At 55.6% G+C, this 12581-nt stretch overlaps 1 protein-coding gene across 1 annotated transcript in view; it reads left to right on the plus strand.

The window, feature by feature from the left end:
• Positions 1-7904: 7904 nt before the first annotated feature.
• Positions 7905-12581, plus strand: part of DHX38 (DEAH-box helicase 38) — a 56553-nt gene continuing 51876 nt past the window's right edge. The window contains exon 1 of the mRNA XM_073605861.1: positions 7905-8078. The gene's annotated coding sequence lies outside the window, so the exon portion shown is untranslated. The remainder of the gene's footprint in view (positions 8079-12581) is intronic.

Genomic DNA, 12581 nt, shown 5'->3' on the forward strand with positions numbered 1-12581 from the left:
AATATATTATTATTATTTAGATTTTTTTTTTTAATGCAAGACAGTCTATTTCCATTATTGCAGTTCAAAAATATATTATTATGATGTAGCACCCTGGTGTTTAGGAAGGGTTGCTCACAATTTTTGTCTAAGTGTCCTGGCTAATTGTTAGAAGATCCACTAACTTTTCCCTAAATCTGGGTTTGATGCACTTTTCTCTTTTTTTGTCACTGGGTGGCACTGTTGCCGGTGACATTGGATTGACATAGGGGCATAGCAAAGCCAGATCATGAATGGATGGGGTGTCTCAGCCAATTGGCAGGGGTCTTTAGTCCCTTGGCCTACTGGGAGAGCCTATTTGTTTGGGAGGAGGGCTGGTGTTACCACTAGGCAAACTAGGCAGACGCCTAGGGCGCCCGGCCACTGGTGTTCCTACTCTCTTCTCTCTGCAGCAAGCAACTAAGTCTCAGCATCAGCAGGCAGTCGCCGCTCCGCTCGCACATAGTGTCAGAGGCGCAGCGGTGGCGGAGGACTGTGTCTGTGTCCCGACTCCCGAATGAATGGAAGCAAGCAAACATTCATTGATGAGCACTGGTGAGGCTGCATTGATGGGCACTGGTGAGGCTGCATTTGATGGGCACTGGTGAGGCTGCATTTGATGTGCGCTGGTGAGGCTGCATTTGATAGGCGCTTCATTAAAAAGTTGGGGTATACATGAGCAGGGCAAAGGGGGTGGAGTCAGGGGTGGAGCCAAGGGTGGCAAAATGAGGTTTTGCCTAGGCTGTCAAAAATCCTTGTACCAGCCCTGGAGGCAGGTGATCGCTGTTCTGTGCCACCCGGACGGCTGTGTGGGTGGACGTGTGTTAGAATGCTCCGTGGGTTGCTAGGCCAGAAGCCTGAGGCCTATCCCGGGAGTACCTTGCTGCCAGGCTGCCTGAGGCCTATCCAGGAGTAGGAGAAGCAGTGCGGGGTTGGGAGTCCAACCAAGTTGCAGAGGTTCAGCCGGACAGGAAACCAAGTTGTTGCTATCTGGAACGATCATTCCTGGTTGCCGGCGGCAATCACGGAACTAGGGTCGCCACCTGTCTGAGATTCACAGTTCGGGTTTGGAATCATGCGTCTGGGTTTCAGATCACCTGAAACCCGGACACATTATTCAGACAGGACTATGGCTTCCGAGCAGGGTTGCTGGCTGCAGTTGTGTAAGCCGAGAGTCTGTCTGTTACACTCTCTTTCGCACTGCCCAAAGCCAACACTAACAATACCCCGGTGCTGGAAATTTGAAGTCCAGCAGCCTCAGATACATCTGGATGAGAGGTGCTGACTGCCAACATGTGAGTGAGCTCCCCATCCATCCATCCATCCCTGTCTGTGACTCAAGTCTCCCCCCTTCTCTCTCCTGCCTCTGAGTGAGTACACTAAGCTAAATCAGGGTTCTCAGAGCACCCCTTACATCAGAGTTCCCCTTTAGATCCGAGTTCTCAGTGCCCCCCCCTTAAATCAGGGCTTCCAGAGCATCCCTTATGTTAGAGTCACCAGAGTTCTCCCTTACATCAGAGTCTGCCGAGTCCCCCAGAGGGAACTCTGCGAGTTCAGATGTAAAAGGTTAACTCTGTGGACTCTGATGTAAAGGGGGACTCTTGTGATTAACTTAATATGATTAGAAATGTTATTTAATTGCAAAATACATATCTGTATCATTTATACTATTAAAAAAAAAATTGCTGTGCGCCGCTAAAGTGTTCGGGTTTGATTTGAAGAAAAGGTGGAAACCCTACACGGAACAAGGCCAGGGGTACAAGGGGAGCAGCCGCCACTAAGGGACCGTCTCTCCTGTTATCAGAGGCCAGTTTATGGAAGTCTGAAAGAAGTACCGGAGCAGCCTTTTTCACTAGCCGGGGGACGGTGAAGAAGTGGGAAAGCCTCAGCAAGTGCCAAGCCAGGGACCCAGTGGGTTAGCGGGGGTGACGCTTGAGGAGTATACAGCGGGTTAGCCGGGGTGACGCTTGAGGAGTATACAGCGAGTTAGCCGGGGTGACGCTTGAAGAGTATACAGCGAGTTAGCCGGGGTGACGCTTGAGGAGTATACAGCGGGTTAGCGGGGGTGACGCTTGAGGAGTATACAGCGAGTTAGCCGGGGTGCCGCTTGAGGAGTATACAGCGGGTTAGCGGGGGTGACGCTTGAGGAGTATACAGCGGGTTAGCGGGGGTGACACTTGAGGAGAATACAGCGGGTTAGTGGGGGTGACGCTTGAGGAGTATACAGCGGGTTAGCGGGGGTGACGCTTGAGGAGTATACAGCGGGTTAGTGGGGGTGACACTTGAGGAGTATACAGCGGGTTAGCGGGGGTGACGCTTGAGGAGTATACAGCGGGTTAGCCGGGGTGCCGCTTGAGGAGTATACAGCGGGTTAGCGGGGGTGACGCTTGAGGAGTATACAGCGGGTTAGCGGGGGTGACACTTGAGGAGAATACAGCGGGTTAGTGGGGGTGACACTTGAGGAGTATACAGCGGGTTAGTGGGGGTGACACTTGAGGAGTATACAGCGGGTTAGGGGGGGGTGACACTTGAGGAGTATACAGCGGGTTAGCGGGGGTGACGCTTGAGGAGAATACAGCGGGTTAGCGGGGGTGACGCTTGAGGGGTATACAGCGGGTTAGTGGGGGTGACACTTGAGGAGTATACAGCGGGTTAGTGGGGGTGACACTTGAGGAGTATACAGCGGGTTAGTGGGGGTGACACTTGAGGAGTATACAGCGGGTTAGGGGGGGTGACGCTTGAGGAGTATACAGCGGGTTAGCGGGGGTGACGCTTGAAGAGTATACAGTGGGTTAACGGGGGTGATGCTTGAGGAGTATACAGCGGGTTAGCGGGGGTGACGCTTAAGGAGTATACAGCGGGTTAGCTGTGGAAGAGCCCAGAGGATCCAGTGATGACTGGGATCTGGAAGTCTAGTGAGGGACCGGGAGCTCAGTGAGTGAAGACCTACAGTGGGACACTGTGAGATGTAAGTGAAGACCTATACAGTGGAACATTGCATTACGAGCATAATCCGTTCCAGGAGAATTCTTGTAATCCAAAGCACTCGCATATTAAAGCGAGTTTCCCCATAGAAGTCAATGGAAACAAAGATAATTTGTTCCGCATTGATTTCTATTACATGCAATACCGCATGTGGCCAGAGGTGGGGGGGCGCTGGAGAGCCTCTGAAATACTCGGACAGCTCGGAAAGCCTTGGAAAGGCTCAGAAATACTCCGTCCCGTGTTTCTGAGTATTTCCGAGTCATTCTGAGTATTTCCGAATGGCTCCGAACCGTTCCGAGTGTCCCCGGTGCCCCCACACCTCTGGCCAAATGTGGTACTGCACCGCCTATTAGCTTGAATTCTGCTCGTTTTGCGAGACAACACTCGCAAACCAAGTCAGAATTTTTTTAAAAAGAAAGTGGCTCGTCTTTCAAAACGCTCGTTAACCTGCGTTACTCGTAAACCAAGGTTTCACTATACCAAGTTACTGTGAGTTACATGTAAGGATTACTATTGACTGTTGCAAGTTCAGTTGCCATAGGAGAAAGCAGTTCTACAAATACAGGCACCATATCCGGCTGGAAGGCCCTCTACCTGTATAGCTGTCTGCCTATTTGTCTCGGAGTCTGCCAAAAACCATTGCATGAGCCTAAGGGTGTCCTGGCCCTAACCCTCTCTCCTCCAGTTCTTGTTAAGAGACAATAAATCTCTTTTGTTCGCATCCAAAAAAAGTGACTGGCGCCCAACCATTCCATCTTGCATTACACCCACTATGCCTAGTAACCCACTCTGCAGGGAAGGATGTCAGCTCTCCCTGATTCTGGAGGTCACCATTAGGCCTTTGGAGGTCAGGGCCAGCGCTACAATTATTATTATTATTATTATTTTTTTTTTTATGCAAGATATTCTATTTGCATTACTGCAATTCAAAAATGTATTATTATTTTTTTTTATAATTTCTTTTACACAAGACATACTAAGATAAAAAACAGAAATATTACTGCGCTTCTGTCAAAAACATGAATGATAAGCTGCAAACGTAACTGTGAGATATTTATCACAACCAAAAATAGAGAAATTAAAGTGTTGCGCTATTGAAGTGACATGTGAAAAAAAATTGTGCGCAATATTGAATAAAGTCTCAAGTTCCAGTCTGTTTCAAAACAAGTGATATAAATTCCAAATATAGTAAAAAAAAATAAAAAGAGATAGTAAAAAAGATGATGATAATATGTGAATTGGAGAGTCTTATAGCCGGGGGTCAGAGATGAAATAAATCACATTCCCTCCACTGTAGAGGCCAACCACCACCAAGCCAGATACGGTGCATTCTTACCAGAAGAATAGGACCCCCTATCAGGAAGGTCAAACGAGCTTTGGGGGTTACAAGGGTAGTGTGCATTTTCCAGCAAGGCTCACAAATACAGCAGAGGTGCCATCTCCCGCTGCGACCGCCAATAAGACCACCAAACTCCCACAGCGTAATGCAAATGAATGAAAACACTATACAGTATAGTGTAAAACCTTACAAGCTGCTATTTTATTAAAAAAGAGTAACACTCACAAAATCAGATGAGAGGTACGCATAAAAACACATCCAGGCAGGTTAAATGGCATCCGCCTCAACTTCCGGGTAGCGCAATGATGTGGACATGTAACTCCTACCTACGCGTTTCGTCACAATGGGACTTCTTCCGGGGCATGAGCGTCACATCCAGTCATCACTTAAAGCGGAGTTCCACCCAAGGGTGGAACTTCTGCTCATTTGTCTCCTCTCCCCCTCCGTTGCGACAATTGGCACCTTTCAGGGGGGGGGGAGGGGGGACAGGTATCTTTGACAGGTATCCTGTTCCCACTTACGGGAGTCTACGCCCATGACGTCACCACGGGGCTCCCTCCTCCTCCCCCTGTCGCCGGGCCAGTAGGAGAGAGGAGCGGGGCCTTCGCGCATGCGCAATAGGGGTCCCGGCGTGAAGCCATAAGGCTACACTGCCGGGTTCCCTTACCCGCAATGACGGCGGCAGCACCCGCCAGCTGATGGAAACATCAGCTGCGGTGCCGACATCGCTGGACTCCAGGACAGGTAAGTGTCATATTATTAAAAGCCAGCAGCTTCCATATGTGTAGCTGCTGGCTTTTATTTTTTTTATGTTTTAGGCGGACCTCCGCTTTAAATAACCATAGGCAGCAATTTGTTTTTTACATATCACTTCAATAGCGCAACACTTTAATTTCTCTATTTATATTACTGCAATTCAAAAATCAATTAATATTATTTATATTTTTTTTACACAAGACATTATATTTGCATTATTGCAATTCAAAAATACAATACTATTATTATAATTTATTTTTATTGTAGAGGGTGTATAGTGTATAGTATTAGATAAAGAAGAAAGGAGGAGTGAAGACCCTTCGTTATGCACCTTGGTACACTCCGGTGCCATTTATTTTTCATTGTACCCCAACCAGGGCTTTTTTTAAGTGGGAGAGTGGGGGAACGCAATTCAGGTGTCTTGCCGAGATAGTTCCCCCGGCGGATAAGGACCCCCCCTCTACTGCGCAGGCGCAGCGCTTGCGCAGTAGGAACAACAAGGGAGCCGCCGAAAAGAGCCGAAGCTGAACACCTGAGTCAGCTGTACACGGCTCCTGCGCACTACATTCTACTCTATGTCCACGTTAAAGCCCCACCATCCAAGTGGACATAGAGTCAGAATAATAATATGCCGAGCGCAGCGAGGCCGTGCCCGAAGCGTGGCGAGCGTAGCGAGCCCGCGAGGGGCCTGTTACAAACTCTTTTTTATTAAAATAGTCTTCACACGCAGGCGCCGTGTACAGCTGACTCAGGTGTCCTCATCAGAGGGGCCCCCTGAATCAGGCGTCCCCATCAGAGTGTATCCCTTTGATTAGGTATCTCCATCAAAGTGTATCCTTTACATCAGGTGGCCCCTTGGATCAGGTGTCCCCATCGGAGTGGCCCCCGCTTGGATCGGGTGTCCCCATCAGAGTGGCCCCCCCCTGGATCGGGTGTCCCCATCGGAGTGGCCCCCCTTGGATTGGGTGTTCCCACCGGAGTGCTCCCCCTTGGATTGGGTGTCCCCATCAGAGTGGCCCTCTTTGGATTGGAGTGGCCCCCTTGGGTCAGGTGTCCCCTGTGCTGGGGACTCATCAGACTCTCCTTCATACACATATTGTGTTACACGCAGTGGAAGCAACAAAGTAACATCTCAATGGAGGGGGGATCAGGTTCCCATCAGACCCACTATAACTTTTGTGCAAACCAATCAATATACGCTTATTGGGATTTTTTTTTTACCAAAAACATGTAGCAGAATAAATATTGGTCTAAATTGATGAAGAAATTAGATTTTTTCAATTTTTTTATTGGATATGTTTTATAGCAGAAAGTAAAAAATATAGTTTTTTTTTCTTAAATTGTCGGTCTTTTTTGTTTATAGAGCAAAAAATAAAAAATGCAGAGGTGATCAAATACCACCAAAAGAAAGCTGTTTGTGGGAAAAAATTATATAAATTGTATTTGTGTACAGCGTTGCACGGACGCACAATTGTCAGTTAAAGTAACGCACTGCCGTATCACAAAAAAATGGCCTGGTAATAAAGGGGGTAAATCTTCCAAAGGTCAAGTGGTTAATGATTTAGCTTTTTTTTTTGGCATATTTACCTAACATTTGTAACGAATATTCAGTATTTACCTCACATTTGTAAAGAACTTGTGGTATTTACCTCACATTCGCAATGAATTTGCAGTATTTACCTCACATTTGTAAAGAACTTGTGGTATTTACCTCACACTCGTAATGAATTTGCAGTATTTATGTCACATTCGTGATGAAGTTGCGGTATTTACCTCACATTCTTGCGGTAGTTACCTCACATTCGTAACGAATTTGCAATATTTACGTCACATTCGTGATGGGGTTGCGGTATTTACTTCACACTTATAATGAATTTGCGGTATTTACCTCACATTCATAATGAATTTGCGGTATTTACCTCACATTCGAAATGAGTTTGCGGTATTTACCTCACACTCGTAATTAATTTGCGGTATTTACGTCACATTCGTGATGAAGTTGTGGTATTTTCCTCACATTTGTAATGAATTTGCGTTATTTACCTCACATTCATAATGAATTTGCGATATTTACGTCACATTCGGGATGAATTTGCGGTATTTACCTCACATTCTTAATGAATTTGCTGTATTTACCTCACATTCATAATGAATTTGCTGTATTTATGTCACATTTGTGATGAAGTTGCGGTATTTTTCTCACATTCATATTTACCGCACATTTGTAAAGAACTTGTGCTATTTACCTCAAATTCTACATTTTACTTTGAGGAATTAACTATTTTATTATTGCATGAGATATTTAAAATATATATATATTGGATGTGATAATACTTAGTGAATATAACCCAGTGTCTTAGGCTTCTGTTAAAGGTTTGTGAATTGGGCCTCTTGTCTTTGAACTACTAGAAACCAGCCACCTATGTGGGTGTAAAAACAAGGAAGCAGGGTGTTATTAGGTGTACAAACATGGCAGCTGGCTCCATAGCGCTACACAATAAAATCTGACAGAATACCGTCCAATTGGGTGCATAAATATGGCGGGCGTCCTTCAATTCCACATCACAAAAAGGGGTGATCTAATTGGGTGTACGAACATGGCGGTTACATGTGATAGAACACCGATTCAAAGTAAAGGACGTTTCGTCAGATTAGGCGACCCGTCAGAATTGGTAACAGAAGTAGTTGGGTGTACAAATATGGTGTCTGTACCTCGGTACCGCGTCACAAGGAAGCTAACACTAATTGGGTGTACAAACATGGCGCCAGCACCGCCTCCTACGTTTTGTAGGCGATGCGCAAGCTGCGTGGGTGTACGAACATGGCGGCTGACGGCGCACGCTCGCAAGGAACCTGAGCGGGGAGTCCTAAGATGGCTGCCAGATGGCGGAAGCGGGGTTCTCTGTTAACCCTCTGATCAATAAAGTTTTATAGCGAGAACAGCGATATGCCGGGATGATGGCGGCGCCCACTGGTTGAGGTAAGAGGGATAGGTGGAATGTAGGGGTGTGGGTGGTGGAGATGGATGGACTGTGTCCTGTCAGTCCTGGGGGCCCCTGAAGGCAGGTGTGCGGCTCCCAGCTGTAGCCGGTGATGGCCCCGTGTGTGTCCGGGGGAACCATAGAGACCCGGGAGTCATCCTCATCCACAGGCCTCCATATCACTGCAATGTACAGCCCTGCCCCCTCCCTGTATACAACCTAAAGGTGTCCCCCCCCCCCCCCCCCCCCTCAGAGGGGCCCCTAAGACGAGGTGTCCCCTCCCCCAATCAGAGGGGCCCCTAAGACGAGGTGTCCCCTCCCCCAATCAGAGGGGCCCCTAAGACGAGGTGTCCCCTCCCCCCATCAGAGGGGCCCTTAGGATGAGGTGTTCCCCTCCCCCCCCTGCATCAGAGGGGCCCCTAGGATGAGGTGTTCCCCTCCCCCCCTGCATCAGAGGGGCCCCTAGGATGAGCTGTTCCCCTCCCCCCCTCCATCAGAGGGGCCCCTAGGATGAGGTGTCCCCCCCACCCCCATCAGAGGGGCCCCTAGGATGAGGTGTCCCCCCCACCCCCATCAGAGGGGCCCCTAGGATGAGGTGTCCCCCCCCACCCCCATCAGAGGGGCCCCTAGGATGAGGTGTCCCCCCCACCCCCATCAGAGGGGCCCCTAGGATGAGGTGTCCCCCCCACCCCCATCAGAGGGGCCCCTAGGATGAGGTGTCCCCCCCACCCCCATCAGAGGGGCCCCTAGGATGAGGTGTCCCCCCCACCCCCATCAGAGGGGCCCCTAGGATGAGGTGTCCCCCCCACCCCCATCAGAGGGGCCCCTAGGATGAGGTGTCCCCCCCCCCCCATCAGAGGGGCCCCTAGGATGAGGTGTCCCCCCCCCCCCCCATCAGAGGGGCCCCTAGGATGAGGTGTCCCCCCCCCCCCCCATCAGAGGGGCCCCTAGGATGAGGTGTCCCCCCCCCCCCCATCAGAGGGGCCCCTAGGATGAGGTGTCCCCCCCCCCCATCAGAGGGGCCCCTAGGATGAGGTGTTCCCCCCACCCCCATCAGAGGGGCCCCTAGGATGAGGTGTCCCCCCCCCCACCCCCATCAGAGGGGCCCCTAGGATGAGGTGTCCCCCCCACCCCCACCCCCATCAGAGGGGCCCCTAGGATGAGGTGTCCCCCCCCACCCCCATCAGAGGGGCCCCTAGGATGAGGTGTCCCCCCCCCCCACCCCCATCAGAGGGGCCCCTAGGATGAGGTGTCCCCCACCCCCATCAGAGGGGCCCCTAGGATGAGGTGTCCCCCCCCCCCACCCCCATCAGAGGGGCCCCTAGGATGAGGTGTCCCCCCCCCCCCACCCCCATCAGAGGGGCCCCTAGGATGAGGTGTCCCCCCCCACCCCCATCAGAGGGGCCCCTAGGATGAGGTGTCCCCCCCCCCCACCCCCATCAGAGGGGCCCCTAGGATGAGGTGTCCCCCCCCCCCACCCCCATCAGAGGGGCCCCTAGGATGAGGTGTCCCCCCCCCCCCACCCCCATCAGAGGGGCCCCTAGGATGAGGTGTCCCCCCCCCCCCACCCCCATCAGAGGGGCCCCTAGGATGAGGTGTCCCCCCCCCCACCCCCATCAGAGGGGCCCCTAGGATGAGGTGTCCCCCCCCCCACCCCCATCAGAGGGGCCCCTAGGATGAGGTGTCCCCCCCCCCCACCCCCATCAGAGGGGCCCCTAGGATGAGGTGTCCCCCCCCCCCACCCCCATCAGAGGGGCCCCTAGGATGAGGTGTCCCCCCCCCCACCCCCATCAGAGGGGCCCCTAGGATGAGGTGTCCCCCCCCCCACCCCCATCAGAGGGGCCCCTAGGATGAGGTGTCCCCCCCCCACCCCCATCAGAGGGGCCCCTAGGATGAGGTGTCCCCCCCCCCACCCCCATCAGAGGGGCCCCTAGGATGAGGTGTCCCCCCCCCACCCCCATCAGAGGGGCCCCTAGGATGAGGTGTCCCCCCCCCCACCCCCATCAGAGGGGCCCCTAGGATGAGGTGTCCCCCCCCCCCACCCCCATCAGAGGGGCCCCTAGGATGAGGTGTCCCCCACCCCCCCCACCCCCATCAGAGGGGCCCCTAGGATGAGGTGTCCCCCCCCCCCCCCCACCCCCATCAGAGGGGCCCCTAGGATGAGGTGTCCCCCCCCCCCCCACCCCCATCAGAGGGGCCCCTAGGATGAGGTGTCCCCCCCCCCCCACCCCCATCAGAGGGGCCCCTAGGATGAGGTGTCCCACCCCCCCCCACCCCCATCAGAGGGGCCCCTAGGATGAGGTGTCCCACCCCCCCACCCCCATCAGAGGGGCCCCTAGGATGAGGTGTCCCCCCCCCCCCCCACCCCCATCAGAGGGGCCCCTAGGATGAGGTGTCCCCCCCCCCCCACCCCCATCAGAGGGGCCCCTAGGATGAGGTGTCCCCCCCCCCCCCACCCCCATCAGAGGGGCCCCTAGGATGAGGTGTCCCCCCCCCCCCCCCATCAGAGGGGCCCCTAGGATGAGGTGTCCCCCCCCCCACCCCCATCAGAGGGGCCCCTAGGATGAGGTGTCCCCCCCCCCCACCCCCATCAGAGGGGCCCCTAGGATGAGGTGTCCCCCCCCCCCCCACCCCCCATCAGAGGGGCCCCTAGGATGAGGTGTCCCCCCCCCACCCCCATCAGAGGGGCCCCTAGGATGAGGTGTCCCCCCCCCCACCCCCATCAGAGGGGCCCCTAGGATGAGGTGTCCCCCCCCCCACCCCCATCAGAGGGGCCCCTAGGATGAGGTGTCCCCCCCCCCGACCCCCATCAGAGGGGCCCCTAGGATGAGGTGTCCCCCCCCCCACCCCCATCAGAGGGGCCCCTAGGATGAGGTGTCCCCCCCCCACCCCCATCAGAGGGGCCCCTAGGATGAGGTGTCCCCCCCCCACCCCCATCAGAGGGGCCCCTAGGATGAGGTGTCCCCCCCCCCGACCCCCATCAGAGGGGCCCCTAGGATGAGGTGTCCCCCCCCCCACCCCCATCAGAGGGGCCCCTAGGATGAGGTGTCCCCCCCCCACCCCCATCAGAGGGGCCCCTAGGATGAGGTGTCCCCCACCCCCCCCACCCCCATCAGAGGGGCCCCTAGGATGAGGTGTCCCCCCCCCGACCCCCCCCACCCCCATCAGAGGGGCCCCTAGGATGAGGTGTCCCCCCCCCCCCCCACCCCCATCAGAGGGGCCCCTAGGATGAGGTGTCCCCCCCCCCCCACCCCCATCAGAGGGGCCCCTAGGATGAGGTGTCCCCCCCCCCCCACCCCCATCAGAGGGGCCCCTAGGATGAGGTGTCCCCCCCCCCACCCCCATCAGAGGGGCCCCTAGGATGAGGTGTCCCCCCCCCCCCACCCCCATCAGAGGGGCCCCTAGGATGAGGTGTCCCCCCCCCCCCCACCCCCATCAGAGGGGCCCCTAGGATGAGGTGTCCCCCCCCCCCCCCGACCCCCATCAGAGGGGCCCCTAGGATGAGGTGTCCCCCCCCCCCCCCCATCAGAGGGGCCCCTAGGATGAGGTGTCCCCCCCCCCACCCCCATCAGAGGGGCCCCTAGGATGAGGTGTCCCCCCCCCCCCACCCCCATCAGAGGGGCCCCTAGGATGAGGTGTCCCCCCCCCCGACCCCCATCAGAGGGGCCCCTAGGATGAGGTGTCCCCCCCCCACCCCCATCAGAGGGGCCCCTAGGATGAGGTGTCCCCCCCCCCCCATCAGAGGGGCCCCTAGGATGAGGTGTCCCCCCCCCACCCCCATCAGAGGGGCCCCTAGGATGAGGTGTCCCCCCCCCACCCCCATCAGAGGGGCCCCTAGGATGAGGTGTCCCCCCCCCCCCCCATCAGAGGGGCCCCTAGGATGAGGTGTCCCCCCCCCCCCCCCATCAGAGGGGCCCCTAGGATGAGGTGTCCCCCCCCCCCCCGACCCCCATCAGAGGGGCCCCTAGGATGAGGTGTCCCCCCCCCCCCCATCAGAGGGGCCCCTAGGATGAGGTGTCCCCCCCACCCCCATCAGAGGGGCCCCTAGGATGAGGTGTCCCCCCCCCCCACCCCCATCAGAGGGGCCCCTAGGATGAGGTGTCCCCCCCCCCCCCATCAGAGGGGCCCCTAGGATGAGGTGTCCCCCCCCCCATCAGAGGGGCCCCTAGGATGAGGTGTCCCCCCCCCCCCACAGAGGGGCCCCTAGGATGAGGTGTCCCCCCCCCCCCCCCCATCAGAGGGGCCCTAGGATGAGGTGTCCCCCCCCGACCCCCCCCCCATCAGAGGGGCCCCTAGGATGAGGTGTCCCCCCCCCCACCCCATCAGAGGGGCCCCTAGGATGAGGTGTCCCCCCCCCCCCCCATCAGAGGGGCCCCTAGGATGAGGTGTCCCCCCCCCGACCCCCATCAGAGGGGCCCCTAGGATGAGGTGTCCCCCCCCCCACCCCCATCAGAGGGGCCCCTAGATGAGGTGTCCCCCCCACCCCCATCAGAGGGGCCCCT

The sequence above is a fragment of the Aquarana catesbeiana genome, linkage group LG11 (assembly GCF_042186555.1).
Source record: "Aquarana catesbeiana isolate 2022-GZ linkage group LG11, ASM4218655v1, whole genome shotgun sequence".
NCBI lineage: Eukaryota > Metazoa > Chordata > Amphibia > Anura > Ranidae > Aquarana > Aquarana catesbeiana.